The sequence below is a fragment of the Ostrinia nubilalis genome, chromosome 14 (genome assembly GCF_963855985.1).
Source record: "Ostrinia nubilalis chromosome 14, ilOstNubi1.1, whole genome shotgun sequence".
In the NCBI taxonomy this organism is placed as follows: Eukaryota; Metazoa; Arthropoda; class Insecta; order Lepidoptera; family Crambidae; genus Ostrinia; species Ostrinia nubilalis.
In genome coordinates this window covers 14,392,528-14,417,280 of record NC_087101.1, presented here as the reverse complement: position 1 = coordinate 14,417,280, position 24,753 = coordinate 14,392,528, and the positions used below count along the sequence as shown (strand labels likewise).

Below are 24,753 nucleotides of genomic sequence, written 5' to 3'. Positions count from 1 at the left end.
ATATCGGTTCAGTAAATACTAGGTATTTTTTCTCAACTAAAGGCGTGAGAGTACCGAATAAAGTTTAGCATATTTATTTTTGCAGGAACGATTTTTACATAAAAAATGGTGAACGTCAGAATGGCGGGTGTATGGTCACAGAATTGAATAATATAAATATAAATTTTTAATACCTGAGATGTACCTTGGTGTACCTTTAGTTATTAATTTTGTACCTCCCTAAAACGGGAACAATTACAATTACAAAATGAGCCGCCAACCTGATATCAGGTTGGCGGGTATATGCTGAAATTGGACGAAACAGGCAAGTTATGGTTTTATTATATTTATCATTATTTAGTACCTCAGATGTACCTCACAAATATATTATTATAAACCAAATGCGACGAATAATTACCGAGAAAATTGATACGAAAAATTTGATGTCCACCATTTTTTTGATGGCCACCATTTCTTATAACAAGTTAGAAAGTTGATACTGACACAGATAATACATACCGTAGTATTTTTTAAGTCTGTTTTTATGGCACGCACACTTTTGCATTTGCCAATGGCATTAATTTGCTAAAATCAAAAAGTTAGTATTGATAGTAGCGCCCTCCTGTAAATGTCATAAATAAGGTTGTCCAACGTGCCAACAATCGGAACTAGTAATCGGAACATAGTCTTCTTCTTCTAATATCTTTTTTTTCTTCTTTTCATCTCTTCTTCTTCATCTTCTATTCTTCTTCTCATCTTCTTCTGTTTCTTCCTCTTCTTCTCATCTTCTTCTGTTTCTTCCTCTTCTTCTTCGACTCTTCATCTTCTCACGTTCTTCTTCTTATTATTCTTTTTATTTTTTTGCCTTATAATATCTTTTTATTCTTTTCTCATCTTTTTATTTTTTTGTCTTATTTCTTCTTATTTTACAAATCAGAGAAACAGAAGAAGGACAGGAGAGGAAAAAAAGAAGAGAATAAAATTTGAAGAAGAGGAAGACGATGTCTCGATTATTAGTTCTGATTGTTGCCACGTTGGACAACCTTATTTATGACATTTACAGGAGGGCGCTACACTATCAATACTAACTTTTTGATTTTAGCAAATTAATGGCGTTGGCAAATGCAAAAGTGTGCGTGCCATAAAAACAGACTTTAAAAATACTACGGTATGTATTATCTGTGTCGGTATCAACTTTCTAACTTCTTATAAAAAATGGTGGCCATCAAAAAAAAGGTGGACATCAAATTTTTCGTATCGATTTTCTCCTTAATTATTCGTCGCATTTGGTTCATATTTATTATTTGTGAGGTACATCTCAGGTACTAAATAATGATAAATATTAGAAAACCATAACTTACCTGTTTCGTCCAATTTCAGCATACACCCGCCAACCTGATATCAGGTTGGCGGCTCATTTTGCAATCGTAATTGCTCCCATCTTAGAGAAGTACAAAATAAATAACTAAAGGTACATCAAGGTACACCTCAGGTATTAATTAATCGTATTTATTTTGTTAATTTCTATGATCATACACCCGCCATTCTGACGTTCACAAAAAATGTCATAAAAGTCATTAATTTATAATTAAGCTTCATGTAGGTATAATACACTCGACATCAAATAAATCGCACCTCCCGCGACAAGCATTTTGAAACGTATGCTTCCCCACTTCCCACCAATATTGGCACCATTTGAAAGCCTAGTTCTAACCTTCATTTCATTAAAGGAAAGGTTTTTACCCCAAAAATGTATCTTTAGAAGGATCCAGAGTCAATTCTTCAAAAAATAGGTAGTTACGCTAGAGCCAACTTTTATGGCTATAAAACTGTTAAGTTGGGATTAATCGCTATCCATCTGTTAAAGAGGATACGTGAGATCATTATTTGGTTTTATAACCATAAAAATTGGTCTAATTGATCCCATAGGTGGGCCCAAAGTGAGGTATTTTTTCAAGTCACATTTGTGGTATATGTTAATCATTTATTAAGAAATTAAATGTGATTTTCTTTAAGGATATTTATTGGGCTTTCAAATAACACCAATATTGTTGGGGCACCATGATTGTGTCAGAAGAAAATCGTTAAAGTTCGCGTCGCGGAAGGTGCGGTTTATTTGATGTTGAGTATATGTTTTTTTTCTACAAGTAGGCTTTTAAAAAGCGTTTTTACAGATAAATTATTCCCATGGAAAAAGGAAACTCGGCATCACCCATAGAGCAAAACCAAGTTACACAATGAGCAAACTCACCAAAGAGGAATTATTGTATCATAATATTACGAGTACTTATAGGTACATACTATACATTCTTATTGCAAAGTAATCCCTATTACAACGACACAAAGTCTCCAATATTCAGCTTGATAAGCCGTCGTCGGTACTATCACATTACTTGTCCCCTCCGATAAGCAGACCCGTCTGGGAGGTCCGTCGTAACTCCGTAGGTTCGTTCCTGATAATCTGCCGGAGTTAACAACTTTGTACCGAACTTCTATAGCTAAAAAGGAACAGCCAGCAAGCACACTCTACAACTTACTAAGTGCCTAGTGTTAGCGGCCAGTAGATCTATTCTCATAATCAAAACACTGAATACTCAACTTTTTTTAAATACGATTCATCACTTAGCACAAAAGCGCGGGGAGCCGTCACCGCGCGTCCCTCTATTCTCACGTTTTTCTAGTGTGACATTGACATTACGTCAATGTCACTAAGACAGCAGCTCATTGGCTATAATGATACTGTTATTTTAACGTTTTAGATTTTTCTCAATGAAGAATGTTCACTATTTTTGTTTTTTAGCTTTCTGTATTCTCTGTTAAAAATAAAAAATACGCGTGAAAGAATTATTTAGATACGTCAATTAGTTTCCAAGATATTGAATTTTAAAAGTGCGGGCGGCGGCCGGCCCGCCATTTTATGCGCGTGACGTCATATTACAACGACTGGCTCATATTTGTATGGGTGGAATCTTGCAAACTGAATTAAGACCCACTTCCAGGCAACCGATTAAGCTGAAATTTCGCAAACACATGTGATTTGGATGACCATGCAATATTATGATGACATGGAGCTGATCTGATGATGGAGCTGGAAGGTGGCCATAGGAACTCTATAATAAAACGACTTAAATGCATCGAGTTTGGGCTCGTTCGTTTTGTATTGATGAGTATTTTAATTCTATACAGTGTGAGTCACGTTAAAGTGTACATATGAAAACAGATGAAACTAGACCTATTTTTATCGACAAAAAAGAGGTCAAAAAATTTTTGAGATTTTTTTTTAATTTTTTATAGAATTTTTTTTCTTCCAATTACTTATTGTGAAGAAAACGTAATAACTTTTAAACTAAGCGGTATATCCTGATAAAATAAAAACAGTAATAATGCTAAATAACAGGCGATACTAAAAAAATACATTAAATACACAAAAAATGACAACAAATAATAAAAAATGATACTTTTTGAAAAAAATCTGCTTAAAAATTCGTGTTTTTTTGGTTATTTGATAAATTTCTCCAAAAAATGCCCCTATAACCGGTAATTTTTATTACTTTGTATTATTCTCTATCGTATTACCTTCGTAAAACCAAAAATCGCATGTCTCTATCCCTATCACAACGTTTGCAATGATCGTTTGAACTAAGCCTCTCCGTTCGCGCCATTCAACGCTTCGTTAACAACAAAACTGAAAATGGCTCTAGATTTGTAATTTTGGTAAAGACAAGTTAGATTTCAAATAAAAACAAAATATTTCGAAGTAAAATAAGCATTTTAGTTAAAATTAAAATTGTCTCTACCTGCAGCGGAGAATAATGTTGTGGCAGGCCTTTGTTCAAACGATCATAGCAAATGTTGTGATAGGGATAGAGACATGCAATTTTTGGTTTTACAAAGATAACACGCTAGAGAATAATAGAAAGTAATAAAAACCACCGGTTATAGGGGCATTTTTTGGAGATATTTATCAAATAACCAAAAAAACACGAATTTTTAAGCAGATTTTTTTCAAAAAGTATCATTTTTTATTATTTGTTGGCATTTTTTGTGTATTTTATGTATTAGTTTAGTATCGCCTGTTATTTTTCATTATTACTGTTTTTATTTTATCAGGATATACCGCTTAGTTTAAAAGTTATTACGTTTTCTTTACAACAAGTAATTGGAAGAAAAAAAATTCTATAAAAAATTTAAAAAAAATCTCAAAAATTTTTTGACCTCTTTTTTGTCGATAAAAATAGGTCTAGTTTCATCTATTTTCATATGTACACTTTAACGTGACTCACACTGTATAGTAATCGGGGTCTAATGATGGAGCTGGAAGGTAATTCGCAATAAAACGACACAATCGCATCAAGTTTGGGTTTGGTTCAATTTTAATTTCTGTGATGGGTCTGGGTGTCAATATGTATAATAAGTTTGTATTTACAAAAAAAAATTATTTAAGTATGTTTATATCCGTTTTCTAATGAGCGGACGCTGTGAATGTACGTCACACGGGGTCACGTGACCGTCGGCGGGACTCAATATTTAAGCGAACTTTGAATGCCTATAAAATCATAACTACTGGGTATTTTTGAATGAAATAAAAACTAATGTATTTGTAAATGTAAAAGCTTAACTGTAACATAGGTTTCAAGTGATTTTGCATACCTAGTAACATTCTCAATTAACACTAGATTAAACATAATACCTAATTGACTGCACCGTGTAGTCTGCATGTCATTCATTCGAAGATGAAACCGATCACAAAGCTACACAGGCGCTATTTTTAACATATTTTTCGTTTGAAATTTTTCAATGGAATGTTTTCACGATCGGAGCTATGTGTAAGTTGTTCGCTTCTTAGTTTAAAATCAGTGGTAAAATATTAGTTAGTATAGAACAGTAGGAGGTTCTAGTTCTGTGCAGTCCTAGTATCCCTGAAACCGCGTTCGATCTATTGTGGCCACCGCTAAAGGCTGATTTACACGTAATAATTTTAAGTGATCAAATTGCATCGTACCTAAATTTTAACTTAATTCCAACATGACAGAAAATCAAACTTTTAGATACCTTCTTATAATACGTGTAAATCAGCCTTAAGTGGCGATTCGTCTCTTATAAAGTATACTTAAACTGGCCGCTCTCCTTGCGTTGTCGCCAGACGCATCTCGTCATAACGACAGTAGCCCCGCATAATCGTTTAGAGGCAATAAAACGCGGACACCCTGTATAACGACTTGTTGAAAGGCTCGCCTAATCAGTTCCACTTGTCAATGGATTACGATCGCTAAACGGGGATTTCGGACTTTGTAATTACATTGTCTTTAGGAAATTTAATTAAATAACTGTGTTACTTAATAATTAGTAATAGAAAATTATAAGATTTTTACAATAGATGATAAGTGTCATCTATACGCCGCTACCAATCGATCAACATGGAAAGCATTGGGGGAGGCCTATGTTCAGCAGTGGACGTCCTATGGCTGAAATGATAATGATGATCATCTACTCGTATACTCATTTGAATTCTGTGTATAGCACGTAACTATTACCTAGTTAGCCCTAAACCAAACAGACCTTGGAGATTATTAAAGATTAAAAGATAGAATTCAGACCTCGTCAAGGCGAGAGTGAATACGGCATAAGCACTTACAGGGCAGGTATGTATGTGATATTGCAGTCAAATACCTGCTTTGTTCTGCATAAAAAACATAAACTCTATGTATAAAGACTACAGAGCATTGGTGTTCGAGGCCTCCCGCTGCGGTTATTTAAGGACTACTTGTCGGAGCGAAAACAGAGAGTTAAGATAGGAAATCATATTAGCGACGATGAAAATATAACCTATGGGGTACCTCAGGGCAGTGTCCTGGGCCCGACATTGTTTCTTGTCTACATTAACCAACTCAGTAATTTTACTTTGACCAATGGACGTGTTTTTACGTACGCAGATGACACTGCTCTTCTTTTTACTGGGAAAACTTGGGAATGTACTCGAATTTCTGCTGAGAATGGCTTGACAGTGGTATCACATTGGCTCGAGGATAACCTCTTAACGTTAAATACTGCAAAAACGCACTATATCTGTTTCTCCATTTATGATCGTTCTCAACCTGCTGCCGATTTCAAAATAAAAATTCATAATTGCAAAAACTTTTCGGATTCTGACTGCTCGTGCGTTGACCTGGAGAAAGTTGAGCATACTAAATATTTAGGAATAATATTTGATCAAAGATTATCCTGGCATGTTCACATTGAATTGATCTTAAATAGAATTAGAAAATTAATTTGGACTTTTTTTTTTTTTTTTTTTATGTGATAGGAGGCAAACGAGCAGACGGATCACCTGATGGTAAGTGATTACCGTCGCCCATAGACACCCGCAGACCCAGGGGACGCACTTTCAAGATATTACGTCATATTGCAAATAAGGAATTATTAAACCAAGTATATATTTCATTAGCCCAATCGGTTTTAGGTTATTGTCTGCCGATCTGGGGAGGTGCATCTAAAATGAAATTTTTGGAACTTGAAAGAGCTCAAAGATCGCTGGTGAAAGTTATGTACTTCAAACCCTACAGGTTTCCTACTGATATGCTCTTCCTGACGTCGGGCCTCCTTAGTGTACGTAAGCTTTATGTGCTCCTGATTGCCTTAAAAATACACAAATACTTTCCCTACGACATCAAACTTATAAATACTGATAGCAGAAGAAAGAAAAATGTTGTTCCTACAGCTATGGTCAAAACTACTTTTGCTAAACGTCAATACGGTAGACTGTCATCCTCTATTTATAATGTCCTTAACAATGAATTAAATATTTATCCGTTGACTATCCATGAGTGTAAAAACAGAATCACAGAGTGGCTTAAGACCAAAAACTATGACGATATCGAAAACCTAGTCAAACCTTATACATAGTATTCACACACACACACACACACACACACACACACACACACACACACACACACACACACGCACGCACGCACACACACACACGCGCACACACGCGCACGCACGCACGCATGCACACACACACACACACACACACACACACACACACGCACGCACGCACGCACGCATACACACACACACACACACACACACACACACACACACACACACACACACACACACACACACACACACACACACACACACACACACACACACACATACACACACACACACATACTGACACGCGGTACAATAGAGATTTGAATAAGTTCTACTTAAATATTGTTAACACAAGAGCGGTGTTTCCTAACACAAGCAACTGTATGCTTAAAAGGAAACTCCAAACCCTGTATGTTATTTAATGTACTTTTGTAATGAAATAAAATATTTTGTATTTGTATTTTGTAAAGACGGTATTACGATTATAATGTATATATCTTCGGGCATAACTTCCAGCATGTCACATCACAATTTGCCCCCAGTGGGGTTCAAACCCGCAACTTAGCTTGTAGCCGGTATAAACCACATCTCAGCTGTCGGTAAAAACAGCAGACTGTGCAATATAAACTTGCAAAAATGCTAAATAAAGAGTTCCCACTAGCTTTTTACTACAAAACAAGCAATTGCATTTAATTGGGCGCAGCCAATGGAGCGTTTTCAGAATAAACCTACGTATTTGCAATTTATTTAGAACTGGGGTTCTGTGAAAAGGGATGTAAAATAGAGTTTTAGGAGAAAAAATATTTTCAGACTTTGTTAAATGTAAGCCAATCTATCTGACAATTAAAAAACCAGTGAATGCCGTAAAGTAAAAGGAGTTTGAATGACTAATATGCGATTTTCATACCTTTCCAACACGTCTAGCCAGCAGCGTGGGAACTAGGGAGTGTAGACCAAATCCTTCATTTGCATCCAGTATAATATATTGGTCCTGCAGTGAAGACTAAAATTGTTAACTATATCAATGGTAATGGTACTTAAGTTTTTTTATACAGTCATCTATTTATTTTACGTCCCTACTTTATTAAGAAGCCTACATCTCTAACCTCTTTCCTTCTATCTACGTTTCTCTCCCACGGGACCTTTATACTACCACTGTATAGTCACAAGCTGTACACCAGCTGTTCTCGTGATCGGCCGTCGCAGGAGGCGCAGTAATAGCACAATCAAGCCGTCGCGCGCGCATGACCGGGAAACGAACGTTTAAAGGTGCGTCTTGGCCTTTTTAACGAGAAATAGGCACACGGATTATGCTTCTTTGTGTGAATGAAAGTCAAGCAGACACCATTTTTACGCAGAGATTGTTATCAAAATATTTGCTGTTTCTGCCTTAACTTTATCTCTATCATGCAAAATACGATCAAAGTTATCTGACTGAAATCTTAACGATGAAAAACTCTTTCATCATCATCATCATCATTTCAACCATAAGACGTCCACTGCTGAACATAGGCCTGCCCTAATGATTTCCACAAAGGCCGGTAGGTAGCGGCTTGCATCCAGCGCCTTCCTGCTACCTTTATGAAAAAATCTTTATGTGTAAGTAATTTTGTGGCTTAAATGTGTGCTGCTCTAGAAAAAATCTGAATGCTTATATTTTCCATGAAATAAATAGTACACGATACGCCTACTGAATGGTCTATCAACATAAAAAACTGAATGATTCTTATTAATTTAACTCCAAAACCACAAGCCTATGGATAGTAATTGGTACTGGCATACAAGATGAAAACCGCAAATGCCACGGTTCTTTTCTGGGACTAACCACAAGAAGTTATGTATTTACTCATTAAAGTATGAACGCCTCTTGGAACAGTAGTTTGATACCTGAGTGGTACTGAATTTGATTCCCTGATAGTACCTAATTTTATTGAGCCAAGTCAAACGCTTCAAAACTCAAATAAATCCGAAACCTGAGGGGGCTCAAATTTTATTTTAATCGGGCTCGAATATAAGCTATCTAATGGTATACTTTTCATCCACTTAGACCCAACAGGTAAAAATGATGTAGCCAGGATAACGTTATCCTGGCAAAATCCGTTTTTATTGAATACTGCTGGAACGGCTGAGAGCTCAAATTTAAAATTTCAGGCACCTTTACACCAGATAGGGCTCTAATTAACTGCGTCATTAGATTTTTGAAAGGAGACAACATTTTACCAGGATAACGCACTCGGACAGTGCAGGACCGGTTGTTATGGAAATCCTTGGGAGAGGCCTTTGTCCAGCAGTGAACGTCATTTGGCTGAAACGACGAAGGTTTCCTAGTCTTACCAAAAATAAATCGTAATTTCCACAAAATGGCGCGACGTTCTTTATTACAAACCTCAAGTGGTTACGGACATTAATTCCATCCAGCTATAAAGATCTCAATAAAAAGATAAAACAATTCAAATCAAAACTTTCCTCTTCGCTATCAAGCCCAGAAATTTCAATTCAGTTTAATTAGTTCCAAGCTATAAAGAAACCTAATTCTGTCGAAGTTTAAGTACGCTAAAAACTTATTTTGCTTTTTCAATTTCACACAGTAAACTATCTACTGCAAGCCAATTTTCATCTAAAAGATATCAGCTTATTAAAAATGTTCCCACAATTATATTAGCATTACATTTTATAATCTACACGGCTCCCACTAATCACCTGTATGAAGCGAGTAACACGTTTTAATGGCAATAAAAATGCATACAGTAGTCTTAATGATTACCAATTTAAAGAACTCTGTTACTAACGCCCGTATTCACAAAAGATGATTGCTTAAGTGAAGCAGCAGCGAACAGCGTTGAATAGAGCTCTGTGATTGGTTCGTGTGTCACCCTGTGCGTCCACGCGTACTGTGAGACCTAATAGTAAAGTTTGTGAATACGAGCGTAAGCCAAGCCGTCACATCTGATCACAATACCGAAATGTTTGTGTTTGAGCCTTATCCTGTCCATTGTTGGACTAAGGCCTCCCCCATGAATTTTTAACCGACTTCAAAAAAAGAAGGAGGTTCTCAATTCGAGTGTATGTTTTTTTACAACAAGTTCTGCGCTGCCCGCATCCAACAGCTTCCAGCGATCTTCACTAGATTTAACATATCTTTTGTTTTAACCTGAACAAGTTGGACTTCACTGGTTTTGTTTTTATTTGCGGTCAAACTGTAAATACTGGCTTCACAGGAGTTGCAGCTATAGTAGAAGTAGTACTGCTGAATGGTGTGGCATGTTATATTAATTGTAATATGGTCAATTTTACAATAACAGTGTGTAATCCGATATGCTATTGGACGTGTATCAGGGATGTTATGGATATCCGTAACCGTAACCGAAACTTTCGGATATCCGAAATAAAAAAATATCCGTGACCGTAACCGAAACCGGTATAATATTATTTCTATATCCGTAACCGTATCCATAACCGAAACTACATATCCATAGCATTCCTAGTGTATAGTGTATAGCCTACCACTCCAAACCCCACTATGGCCAAGTTAAGTAGCGAATTTTTACATAATAAAACACGCACAATGAAATCTTTAGCATCAATGGGTATAAGCTTACAAAAGAACATAATTGCAATGATTAATATTAGTCACGCTTTTGAATAAAAAAGGCTCCATTATATCAATTAGATGTACAAATAGCCAAAACTGCTTTGTAATGTATGGAAGTGAAGGCAGAGCTTTGCGTTTGTACCATGTAATTATGGTGTTTTTCTCGACCTTATAAAAGAGGATGTGTACAGATTTCAAGGTATTTTATAGATTAGGGGTGTTATTTTCTTTGAGTTTCTACACTATGCCACATTTTTCCTAATTCACACATAACAATTCCAAAATATATAACAAGTAGATAAAGGTACTTCTGTGATAAAAAAAAAACAACATTTTGTACCTGTAATTCAAATTTTCAGATCAACTAGCGTAAGAGCCTCTACACATACAAGCGGGTCAGCATTAATCGACATAAAATCGAATATAGCAGATGTATGTTCGGTATAAAAGCCCACACAAAGGCTTTAGTGCAGCTCTACAAATACTTGCGAACCGAATTTAAGGTTAAATTGTGCCGTAGAGATTTCGCAATGTTTAATTTAAACTTTTTTATTCCTTCTTTGATCAGCAATGTTTCGTAAACGTAACTGTCTATCACACCTTGTAATGTCCTCGTACTTATTGATTTAATTTATCTACCCAAAGGATCATCCTGTTAATTGTAATCTAGATAAAACACATTCTGTCATCAAAATAATTGACAGATCCAGACCTGTCAAATCCAGAGATTCCCTGTAAACAATGTGTACTTTATCGTATAAAGATAGATTACACTCCGTAATAAAATACCCAATAATATGTTGTCCTGGTTTTATGTCGTACGAAACCCGAAATTACTGAAATGCAATTCCATAAAATGCGATTTTAACGTCCTGCACGGTCAGCAACAAAGTACTCAAATAACACTTGCAGCGGCCATCTTTTTTGAGACATTGTCATCATAACTTCAAATTAATAAACATTAAGGCTGCCCCGACGTTAAGAGAACAACTTTTTATGGTTAATTAAAACCAAATACCGTAGTGTCTCATCGGAGAAGGTAGAATGGCTCATCAAGCTAAATGCCTGGATTTATGTGGCTTTAATCGAAGTGATTTCGCAATTTCTGATGTGTTTCTGATTGCATTTGATTACTTTGCAATGTCACTTGCTTTGTGAATTCAATAAAGTGTTTTGAGACCTTACTGTACAGTTTTTATCTGGGTGTATTTATTGAAAAAAAAAGTACAAAGCACTCGCTGAAAAGGCTGACAAAAATAACTGTTTTTCTGCGTCTTTTCAGCAACTTATTATCTTAATCTATAAACAATTTATAAGCAGTGCTAGAGTTAAAATTATACCTGGGACATTTGAATGCTCTTTTTAACACGTTTTTTTTTTATTCTTTATTTGATTTGGGGCTTTTATCCACATGGATATCTTTTTAAAACGTATTTGAAGAAATAACTATTTATGACCTTTATGACGAAACAGTTTACTTGAAATGTAGCCAATGTAGGTACTTACATCAAAGATTTTAAAAATCAAACATTTCCGTTAATTACCTGAAATTTTATTCTTTGTCCGTGTTTTTTCTGCTCAAATTCTTAGTCAGGAGAGTTCTTTGAACTCTAGTTTTTACAGCTAGATCTATGGCCTTGGGCTAGCCTAGACTATTTCCGCAATTAGATATACGATCTGCTGTGTACAGGCTAATGCGTTCTTTTCCATTGAATTTGGTTCACAAAGCTTATTAAAGATTTTGGAGGGAGTGTAGTCACGAACTACTTAAGTACTTGAGCTACGGGACTATCCACCTCTCGTTCCCACCGCTGCAACTCTTGTGTAGCCAGGATCTACAACTTGACCGCCAATAAAAACCCAACCAGTTCAGGTTTGTCCCGGGGAAAGTTAAACTGTCATTGGACCCGCAATTGTGGTCAAATACCTACGAAACGAAAATAAACAAAAGAACATAATGAGGAGTTCGAAGTTAAGTTACTTTGTTAAGTTAGGTTCGACTTCCCTCCATTGCAAAGCGGATGACAGGTGACAAACGAAGGTTTAGTAACCATACTTATCTTTTCGTACTCGAGCTAGAATAATTGTTTGTAGCTATTACATGGGAGCGACAATGCTTCAACATCCTATCGATATTAGGATTGGATAAGCCAATAGCCCATTGGTGTTTTGGGTTGGACTATCGACATCGAGGGTCGGTAATTGGATTCCCGTCAATACTATATGGTAAAATACCTACCTAGCGTAGATAGAGTGGCCAATAGTGCACAAATTACTACCTAATTGTACTATTTACTGACTAAAAAATCCAATTCAATAATTTTTAAGGAAACAAACACGTAACTTATAAAACTCCTTTAAATTTTGTACTTTAATTTGTATCCTCGTCCTTAGGGCCGAAACCGTTCAAGTGTGTAAGAAAATAAATTGTCTCACATCCCCAAGGGAAATTATTACGTTCTAAAACTGCAACCGTTAAAAGAACTTTTTAATAAAGCACAAAATGGCATGCAATCTTTGGTATTTAATGTTTTATTTGGTTTGTTCTGGAGGGATTAAGAATCTTAGCGTCAACTTAATAACTTACAGCAATCATATTTGTAGAGTGCCCAGGCGCACAATTGTTCGTTCGTTCTGTTACATCCCTCTGATGTACATAAAACCCCTGATGCCCAGAAAATCCTGCGGCATCAGCATTTTTGCCCGAGTTGGCTCGCCCGCTTCACGGGCTCGCCAGTTCTTCACTACCACTCGTGCGTGACGGCTGCCTCTTTCAAATCCAATCACTGTATTTTATTTTAGCCAGAATAATTAGCCTTTTTTAAAAAGACTCTATCAAAGCCCGGCCTAACATTGGTGGCAGCTCAAGGGATTTATAAAATCCTCGGTACCGCGTCCGAAGTATAGTATAGTGAACAAACAGTGTGTGTGCAAGTGATCCAAGTTCGAACTCAGAATCTCACCGTATCTCACTGTATCTCGCCGTATCTCACCGTTTCTCGTCGCATCACACTGCATCATCGCTGTACCTCTTCGTGTCCCGCTACATTTCACCGTGTCCCACTGTGTCCCGCTGTATCTGCTGTGTCCCACTGTTCCCGCTGTGTCCCGCAACCGTCGTCGAACTCACCATCATCGCTGGCCCTGAAAGAAAATACTTACCATCTCCACTGCATCCTGAAGAAGAATCTCATCGCTGTATCCTGCTCCGCCGTATCCCGATTTGCCGCAACCTGAAATAAATATCATCCTAACTCAAGACAATCAACGCGTAACACCGTGCCTGAGACGCCCTTATCACTCCGGAATGCAGCCGCTTCCCGTCGTCGCGCTCACGTTCGCCGTCTACGCAACATTGTAGTGAGTCTGGCCTTTGTTCTTTGTACCTTATCTAATATTCAATTGATTCAATTCTTTGTGTGGCGTTGTGACCAATTTTATCGTGTATTCCTTTTGTAATCATTTACGGTTTAAGAAGTTTAACTTTACATCAATTCAAAATGTCAAAATCAGAGTTCAGAGTACCCAAGGACGTGCTCCCCGTACCGGTAGACGTGGACTTGCCAATGTCGGAGGACGATAGAGCCACAAGCCCAGTAGCGGACGTCCAAAGGGAAAAAAGGGGCAGAAAACCTGCTCCCTCAACTATTGCAATGAATTTAGACCTCAGTATCCTCCTAAAATTCATAAAGCCATACGATGGCAGTAGAGAAACCTTAAACTCTTTTATCATAAACTGCAACAACGCCTACAATTTAGCCACGGAGACCCAAAAACATATAGTTTTTAAATACATATTATGCCAACTTCAAGGGAAAGCGGAAGTCGCGTGCTCCATAAAAGAATTCACCAATTGGGAACAATTGAAGGAATTCTTGAAAACTCAATTCAGTGAGCGTAAACATTATGCGCACCTGCTAATGGACCTCCAGGAGAGTAAGCAGGGCGGTAATGAAAACGTCAGTCAGTACGCGCTCCGAGTCGAGACATGCCTGTCCCAACTCCTGACGGAGATATCGTTGTCGCAAACTAAAGTCAAAGAAATTCCCGGTAGGACAGCCGCAATGGAGGATCTCGCTCTCCACCATTTCTTAATGGGATTACATCCCCGTATCTCCAATATAGTGAGATGTCGCTCACCATCAACCCTCAACGAAGCCGTAAACCTCGCCGTATCCGAAGAACGGATACAACAGACTCTATACAAAAAACCTGTTCCCGACCAAAGACCCAACAACAATAACAATAATCGATTCACGAAACCCCGTCAGAATTTCAACAACCAACAACAAAGTTCTCAATCTCAATCTCAACCTCAACCTTCGGGTTCCAACTCCACTGTCGTATGTCGATACTGCAAAGCCCCAGGGCACACTATCGACGTCTGTCGAAAACGAGAATACAATAACAGAATGAGGGGTCAAAGGCCTCCATTCAACACCCCAAATCCTCAGTTCCGTAGGGTCAACTTCAACCAGGACCAACAGGAGGACGACGAGGGTCATGACGAAGTTGACTTCAATCCCTCAGAAAATTTAAACGAGTAGTGGACTCCCGGCGGTGTCCCGCGAGTCCAAAACGCAAACCAACTCTGATTCCAAACGAAAAGACACCCACTGCATCCACTGTATCCACTGCATCCACTGTATCCACTGCATCCACTGTATCCACTGTATCCACTGTATCCACCGTATCCACTGTATCCGCCAAACCAAAGGCGACCGCTGTATCCACTGCATCCACAGTATCCACTGTATCCGCCGAACCAAAGGCGACCGCTGTATCCACTGTATCCGCCAAACCAAAGGCGACCACTGTATCCACTGCATCCACTGTATCCACTGCATCCACTGTATCCGCCAAACCAAAGGCGACCACTGTATCCACTGCATCCACTGTATCCGCCAAACCAAAGGCGACCACCGTATCCACTGCATCAAAGTCAACCACCGTATCCTCTGTATCCGCTGAATCAAAGTCAACCACTGTACCAAATGCAAAATCTACTACACCCAAGCGCAGGCCTTCCCTGACGACTCCGCTAACTGAAAAAAACACACAAATTTACGAAATATCATTTGATCCCTCAATCAAATCGTTACCACACGTTGTAATCAACACAGCCGCTTCTGAAATGCCACTGTCGCTTTTAATTGACACAGGTTCTTCAATAAGCCTACTCAAAAAGTCGTGTATCAAACCTCAAACTCCGCTGAACGAGGAAAAGCTCAAACTTAAGGGCTTTAACTCTGCTGACGAATCCGTCCCAACGTTGGGCTCACTTAGTTTGGCGTTATACTTAAAAGATAAACCCAAAGTTTCCATCAAACACAAATTCCACGTAGTGGGAGACATTGATTTCCCCTACGACGGCATCGTGGGTAACGACCTCCTTAATCAATTCAATGGCAGCATCGATTTCACGCGCGAAGCCCTGAAGCTTGGAAAACATATCCTGAAGTTATTCTTTACGGATCCTTACTACACCGTTCCAGCACGCTCAGAGAAAGTAATAGAGTGTTCAGTTTCTAATCCTGACCTTAAAGAAGGTGTCATTCTAGATCAGCATATATCCCAGAACCTACTAATATCAAACTGCTTAGTAAAAGTCAAGGAAAATGATAAAATTAACATAACAGTCGCCAATACTTCAGAACAGCCAATAAATATCAAAACCAATCTCAATCTTCACCTGGAACCTCTTCATACCTCTGCGTATCCTGTCCATACTAGTAGACAAACGACATCCAAACGAACTGAAGAAGTTATAAATTCACTCAGAGCAAATCACTTGAACCAAGAAGAGAGAGATGCTCTTATAGATCTCTGCTCCCAATACTCAGATATATTCCACTTGCCAGGCGATCAATTAACTTTCACCACTGCTCTCGACCACAAAATCAAAACTACAGTCGACGAACCAGTTCACACCAAATCCTACAGATTCCCAGAATGCCATAAGCAGGAGGTAGAATCGCAAATCAACCAAATGCTTGACCAAAACATTATCGAGCCCTCTTCATCGCCGTGGAGCTCTCCCATATGGATAGTTCCCAAAAAACTAGATTCCCAAGGAAGACGAAAATGGAGAGTTGTCATCGACTATAGGAAGTTGAACAACATCACAATAGGCGAAACCTATCCCATTCCCCAAATCCATGAAATCCTCGACCAGCTAGGCAAGAGCAAATACTTCAGCACTCTGGATCTTACTTCTGGCTTCCATCAAATTCTCGTATCTCCTGAAGACGCACCCAAAACCGCGTTCTCCGTCCCTCAGGGACATTTCCAATTCAATAGGATGCCATTTGGGCTTAAAAATGCGCCATCCACCTTCCAAAAACTCATGAACAACTGCCTTTCTGGCCTTCAGGGTACACGATGCTTCGTCTACTTAGACGATATCGTCGTGTACTCACCTGACCTATTTTCCCAAATCGACAACCTCAAAATCGTCTTCAACAGAATCCGTAGTTTCAATTTAAAACTCCAGCCGGACAAGTGTGAGTTCCTCCGGAAGGAAGTGGCTTACCTTGGCCATATCATCAGTGAAAATGGCGTTAAGCCTAACCCCGACAAGACCAACGCTGTAACAGAATTTCCAGTACCCCAATCTCCAAAAGATGTGAAATCTTTCCTGGGTTTAGTTTCCTATTATAGGAGATTCATATCAGATTTCTCAAAACTAGCTAAACCCTTAACTTCCCTCCTTAAAAAGGACACGCCTTTTAATTGGCAAAACGAGCAACAACTCGCATTCGAATCCCTAAAAAACAAACTTGTCTCAGCCCCGATTTTAGCTTATCCAGACTTTACACAACCCTTCCTTCTGACTTGCGACGCTTCCAACTATGCGATATCCGCGATATTATCCCAAGGTCCCGTAGGACGAGACCGTCCCATTGCATACGCATCTCGCACTCTCAATAAGGCGGAATGCAATTACAGTGTGACCGAAAAGGAATGCCTAGCAATCCTGTTCGGCACTAAAACGTTCCGACCTTACCTCTATGGAACCCGTTTCACAATCATCACAGACCACAAACCCCTTCAATGGCTTTTTAATTGCAAGGACCCCGGGTCTCGCTTAGTCCGGTGGCGCCTAAAACTGGAAGAGTTCGAGTATAATATCCAATATAAAAAAGGCAAAGTAAACGCCAATGCTGACGCATTATCTCGACATCCTGTAAATCCAATAATCCCTACCGACTCTCCACCGCAATTAGAAGCTCCAAATCAACTTGATCCTGTCCAATCCGCTGATAACGGAAATAATGACTTACCTTTTAGTCCGCTCACGCTGGATGACCTAAATATTCAGCTCCCGCATACTTCTGAAAATGATAGCGACAGTATACCTAACATTGACCTATTAGATGATGATCGTGAAATCACATTCCCATCCAGTCCTGAAGAAACTAACCCGACTCAATCCTCTGAACCTGCAATTCCTACTACAACTACTCCTGACCCTAGACCTTCTACAAGTAAAAACATTCCCGCTGAATCCAATACTGAAATGCAAGAAAACTTACCTCCTCAGCCACTCCTAGATGCTCCCGATCCATCACCTGGAAATCGAGATACCTTACCTCAGCTCCTCCCAGCGCCTGACTCTCCCCTGCAAAACCCTGAAACACTTAACCTAAGTCCCAACTTACCTTCAAGTCCAGAACACGTAACCCTCGGTGATGATTACTCCAAATTCCTGAAAGAAATCAATAATAAAAACAGAAATTATAACACAAAGGTGTTAGAACATAATCAATCCCTCCTGAAATCTCATGCCAAAATCCTACTAGTCCCTACGTCCATCGATTTAGACGAATCGAATGCCTATATCTCCGAAATTCTTGAACAAGCTACAGACCCCAAAGAAATACTGTATTCAGAAAAACAACAATACTCATTCGAGAGAATCCCTGACATTAACAATAAATCAATTTATCTCATCTATCCGAAAGTAAATCACTTTGACGAGTGTACTTACCCAGAAATATTCCAAACATTGAAAACTGTAAGAAACCACTTATTAGAATCAACAGATGACGTAATCGAAATCGCATTACCCGACTTTAAAAATCCATTCCAAAAACATTCTTTTGCTAAAATTTACAACATCATTGTCTACCTTTTCCACGACACTAATATTACAGTGAATATCTACCACAACAATATAATTCATCCAAGCCTTAGTGAAATAAAGAAAATCCTAAGAGAAAATCACGACCTCCCGATTGCTGGCCATTTGGGTTGCAATCGAATGCTAAGCCGAATCCAAGAACGCTATTACTGGAAAGGAATGAAAAGCGACGTAGAATCATATATTAAAAACTGCACTTCCTGTCAGGAAAATAAGGCCCTAAGACGAACTAACAAGGCGCCCATGCAGATAACCACAACTTCTACTAGCCCTTTTCAAAGAATAGCCCTGGACATTGTAGGTCCACTTCCCGAATCAGGTCCCGCAAAACTTAAATATATACTAACAATACAGGATGATCTAACCAAATTCTCGGTAGCTTATCCTTTACGTAGTGTCTCTTCCGAAGAAACAACCGACTGTCTGGTCCACTTCATTTCCCTATTTGGCATCCCAGTTTCCATTCTCACTGACCAAGGCACAAACTTTACCGCTGACCTCTTTAAAAAGACCTGTTCCTTCCTCAAAATAAAACAGATATGGTCCACTCCGTATCATCCACAAACTCAAGGAGCTCTGGAAAGAAGTCATTCGACACTTAAAGAATATCTGAAGTCTTACGTTAACGAGAACCAAGATGATTGGCCCCGTTACGTTTACACGGCTATCCTAGCTTACAATTCAGCCATTCATAGTACCACGAACTTCACCCCTTACGAACTACTGTTTGGGCACAAGGCCTTTATTCCCGATTCCATTTACAGTCAAGACCTCACTACTTATCCCGACTACGTCCGGATGCTCCAACACCGACTTAAATTATCCTGGGAACGGGCTGTTGAAAACATCGAAAAATCCAAAGAAAGATCCAAAGGCTACTACGATAGCAGGACTCGTCCCGTTAAATACAAAGTGGGAGACTTTGTATATTTGAAAAATCATGTAAGACTGCGTAAAGCACTTTCACCTATATGGAAAGGTCCATACAAGGTACTTGCTGTTCATAACAACAATACCCTCACTCTTTTAATCAATAGACGTCACGTCAAACATCACTGCGACGAGGTGAAATTAGCTGGCGTCTTTCCCAGTTCTCCTTAGTTAAGTAATATAATAGGTTAGTTATCACTAGACGTTAGAACTTACTTTTAATTTGTTTATTTTCAGCGTGTCGGCTACGGCTACGCCAAGTTTCATAACACCAATACCCACAAGTTCAGGCATCTATTTTGACTATATTGGAAAAGCCAAAATCATTAGTGGAAATTTAAGGATACTGATTCCATTAGATATTTCATATATAAGGCCGCATATACAAAATATTAATCAGGAACTGGATAAGGTCAAATTCATTTGCGAAAAAATAAAACCGCTAGATAATTCCGAGTGCTTTAACATCCTTCAACCTTTTTCAATCCGTTTTAAAGATATAATCAAAGATTATTCTTCAATAACTTATTTAATAGACAGTAGAGTGAAACGTAGCGCATGGATCCCCGGAATAGGCTCCCTTATGAAGCAGATCTTCGGTACTCCGGACGAAGATGATGCTATCAAATACGATGCGGCTATAAAACATGTACAAAACAACCAAAAGGGATTGGCTTCATTAATGAAAGATCACATATTAGTCACTACATCTGTATTATCCGCTTATAATGAAACATTAAGTAAAATCAAGATTAACGAAGATAATCTCAGTGCAGCTATCAACAAGCTCTCAGCCAAACTTATAAATATCTCTGATACCACCAATAATCTATTAATAACTTCTGAAATAAATGAAATTTTCACAAATTTAGAATCATCTTTGCTTACCTTATCGTTTCAGATCGAAGACATAATCAATGCAATCTTATTTAGTAATGTTAATGTCATTCATCCGTCAGTAATAACTCCGCAACAACTTTATAGAGAGCTTGCCGATAACTACCGACACTTACCCAGTGATTTGGAACTTGCCGTAGACTTAGATATAAATTTGATTCATGTTATTTTAAATCTTAGTAATTTAGTTAGCTATTATGTTAGTAATAAGATAATGTTTGTACTACAAGTGCCCCTAGTAGGTCCACGCCAGTTTTACTTGTATAATAATATACCGTTACCAACTCCTCATAACTTAACAACACCAGACTCGTTCAGCGTTGTAATACCTAGCCATAAGTATATCCTTATAACAAAGGACAAACTACACTACAATAACTTGGATTCCCTCGAAAAGTGCAAACATACCAATAAACAAAACTATATCTGTGAATCAGTGAATGTGTTCCCAACCAGTGAAAACCCCAATTGTGAAAGTGAACTATTATCTAAAGTAATAACAAAACTACCTAATCAGTGTCGAACGGAATTCATCCGTGGTAATTTGGACGTTTGGAAACCACTCCGGAATAATAAGTGGATATTTGTTCAATCCACCTTGAGTAAATTGTCAATAGATTGTTCAAACTCCGAAACGTTAGAAACTAATATTATAGGAACCGGAATCATAGAAATTCCAACATCTTGTAAAGCTTATTGTAAAGATACCCAATTGATACCAAAAAATAATGTATTAAATATAACTTTACCTTCATCTAACTTAGACTTTAATTTGATTAATGACAGTTGTTGTAATATCCGTAAATTCAAGGAAATGGCCGATGGTGTACCCAACATCAAGTTAAAAGATCTCGATCTGAATAAAGTAAATTTTGGAAAATACACTAATGATAAAATTTTAACCGAATTAAATAAAGTTATTCAAGAACCACATATCATTAAATACGGGGCACACTATTCGTCGTTTATCCTATTCCTAATCATAATTGTAATAATTGTAATAGTCTATAAGTATAATAATTTTACTAAAATAAAAACAGGCAGCATTCACGATGTCGAACAAATCGAACTCGCGATTAAATCTAAAGTAGAATCTGAATCCGAACAGAACCCGGGAACCTCATTCCCCAAAATTCGCAGGAATCTATAGATAAATTTACTTAAACCCATAAACTTAGGAGATTTAACCCCTAAGTTTATTCTTGATGGGGGGAGGTGTTACATCCCTCTGATGTACATAAAACCCCTGATGCCCAGAAAATCCTGCGGCATCAGCATTTTTGCCCGAGTTGGCTCGCCCGCTTCACGGGCTCGCCAGTTCTTCACTACCACTCGTGCGTGACGGCTGCCTCTTTCAAATCCAATCACTGTATTTTATTTTAGCCAGAATAATTAGCCTTTTTTAAAAAGACTCTATCAAAGCCCGGCCTAACAGTTCGTTCGTTTCAACCAAATGACGTCCACTGCTGGACAAAGGCCATAAAAAGCTATTTTATTGAAGCTTCATTGTTTTAAATCTAATTGAACTAAAATACCTAAATATTTTTCCATCCAGCCTAACTAGCTACGTATCAACGTCTCTGATCGATATTGATCACAATCTCATTACTAAATAGCACCTGTTGCTTTCCAACTACCTTGATCATGACAACCAGACCCACCGCCTTCAACCATTCGGGCTATTCATAGAAACCAGAATGCCGATCGCTATCAAGCCTTTTTGTCTTCCGCATATCATCAATTAAAATGTTTACACGTGGCCAAATGACGTAAAACGAATTCTTGAGAACCGGTCCAGAGAATAGGCTGCGCGAGAGTGAATTTGGCGCCGCCAGGTATTCAAGACCCCCCATCGTTTTGATGGCCCCTTCAACAAACATAGCCGGAGCACGGCATAGTAGGTCATCTTACAATGGTCATTTTTGCTCTTCAAGGCGACATTTCGAATACAATAAAACAGATAATGCTCGTTTTTGTGGTCCATTCAAGGATTCGGCACGATCATTTACGTTTCGATGGAAGGTGTTAACGTCGGCTTAAAATTAGTGACATTCTAAAGCCCACGAGTTCATCCGTTTTGTCGCTTTGGGAGGCTCCTAACAACGTTGTAAATATTTTACGTAACGACTCCGAGGTTTTATGACTCGTAAAGTCCCTAAGTTGATGAATTACTTAGCTTGTAAACCATTTTTATTGGAAAATGTTTTATCAAGTTTTGGAAGATGTTTTTCTTTTATAAATAAGCAATCTAAAAGTTGTAAACCAATATAAGCACCTGCCTAAAGATTTCCAAGTTACATAATTCTTTGTACACAAGTTTTCAATGAACCATTCAACGATACAAAAGATATCAAGTTGGAATGTGAGAAAACATAAGTTGGATTCTCACGAGCTTTTTTAAACAACACAAAAAGCTTAGCCTTGCCGAGTTATTTATTTGCTATAATTTGTTAGCCAGATACACATCCCATGGACCTTCAACTGAGCACCTTGAGGCTCTTGTCCAAATGATCGACCTCGCAACTCAATATCATTACTGGTAATTGTATCTTGATGCAAGTCATTCAATAAGTTGGAAAAGTAAGAGGTAGAGTAAGATTTTCGTTACTCAAACACCTTTGCTGCGAATATGTGAGCCCTTTTTAATTGCTGATAGGCCCACGCATAAAAAAACTCATTTATTTTTTCAAATAGGCTTTTAAAAAGCACTTTTACACGTCCCAGTATTAACCCTACCACTGCTTCGGGACAATAAATGGGCCAGTGCTGAGAAGAAGTGGCGCAAGAAACAGTCACTGTTTGCGTGTTACTCTTTTTAATTCTTTGTGACATAGATTCCCTAAATTTAACTTAATAACGATTTGTGCTAACCGAAATTACACTCCTTTAATTATATAGAAGGTAAATCGACAAATTAATAAATTAAATACCTAGTCGGGGCTGATGGTGCTATTACAAAAACTATAAAACCAAATTAACAACAGCGAAAATCACTCAGATCCTGAGGCCGAATCATTCACTACCGTTTTTCTTACATTTCCACATGCTCTATTGGATTTTCCAATTGGACGAAGATTGATCGTTTACGTCACCTAACAACCTTGCCTCAATGTGTTTGGATCATTATTAGCTAAATTGCGCACAAAATTGGCGTAAAATGCGCAGTAGTTGACTCACACGTTAGTTGTATAGCCGTAATGGTCATGGTGGCAATTTAAGGAGAATCACTCGCGATGTCGTTATTTTTTATGGGAATCGTAATGACATTATAATCTGTTGTCTTATTTGCTTGGTGGTGGCATATTAATTATGTTGAGTTAGGTATGTATTGCTGTTTTGTGAGTTGAGTTTAAAGGGTCAAAGCTACTTCAAAAGGACAAGCTGTCAATAATAACTCGTCATATAAAACCTCATAAAGGTTACTGAAAGACGCTGAAAGCACACCACTGCCAACCGACTTACTTATCTGGTAATCATTAGGGGAGGCCTATTCTCAGGAATGGACTTCCTATGGCTGAAACGATGATCATAACATTTAAAAGATAGTCTCGTTTCTGCTATTGACAGCAATTACAAATCGTTTGCAATTAGCTTCTTGTAATTGTTAAATCGGTGTTAGGAAATTCATTAGTATTGCAACCTCTATTATTTCTTATTTGAAGTTCTTCCACTATGATTCATCATCATCGTCGTTCCAGCCATAGAACGTCAACTGCTGAACATAGGCCTCCCCCAATGATTTACATAGATCGGTTGGTAGCGGCCTGCGTCCAGCGCCTTCCTGCTACCTTTATGATGTCGTCGGTCCACCTGTAACATCCACTATGATTACATGATTTTAAGCATGAACATCTTTCAAACAAGCTGTTTTAGCAACATCAAAACCATGTAAGTTACAACTTAATAAAGTCGTGTAACAGCGTGTAACATTTAACGTCTTAATTTCAAACCTACACAAAGTTGCTAATTAGATTCTGGTAATATTAATGAAAATCACAACGACAGCAAATCAGTCGTAACTTTTCTAAGTAATTAAGAAATTAGCGAACAAGTATGTAATTCTGATATTATGATCCGGTTATACATTTTGCATTCAAAATGCGTAAACAGCAAGCATAAATCCTTAAAGGTACAGTCAGCAGAACAGACTATGTTTCCCAAAATAGCACGTATTACAATCAACATAAGATGATGTAGTAAAGATTGTTGGCTGTACATACTGAATAAAACATACGCCGTTTATCCTGCAAAGGTCAAATAATGATCGCAGTTGGAACGGAGTCTGTTTCAAAATTTGTGGCAAGTTTTATAGCAGTTCTCACAGTTTGTC

General features: G+C 38.1%; 1 protein-coding gene across 1 annotated transcript in view; it reads right to left on the bottom strand.

Moving 5' to 3' along the window:
- Window positions 1-24,753, bottom strand: part of LOC135078361 (apoptosis-stimulating of p53 protein 2) — a 449,764-nt gene that overhangs the window by 357,961 nt on the left and 67,050 nt on the right. The gene's annotated exons all lie outside the window — the stretch shown is intronic.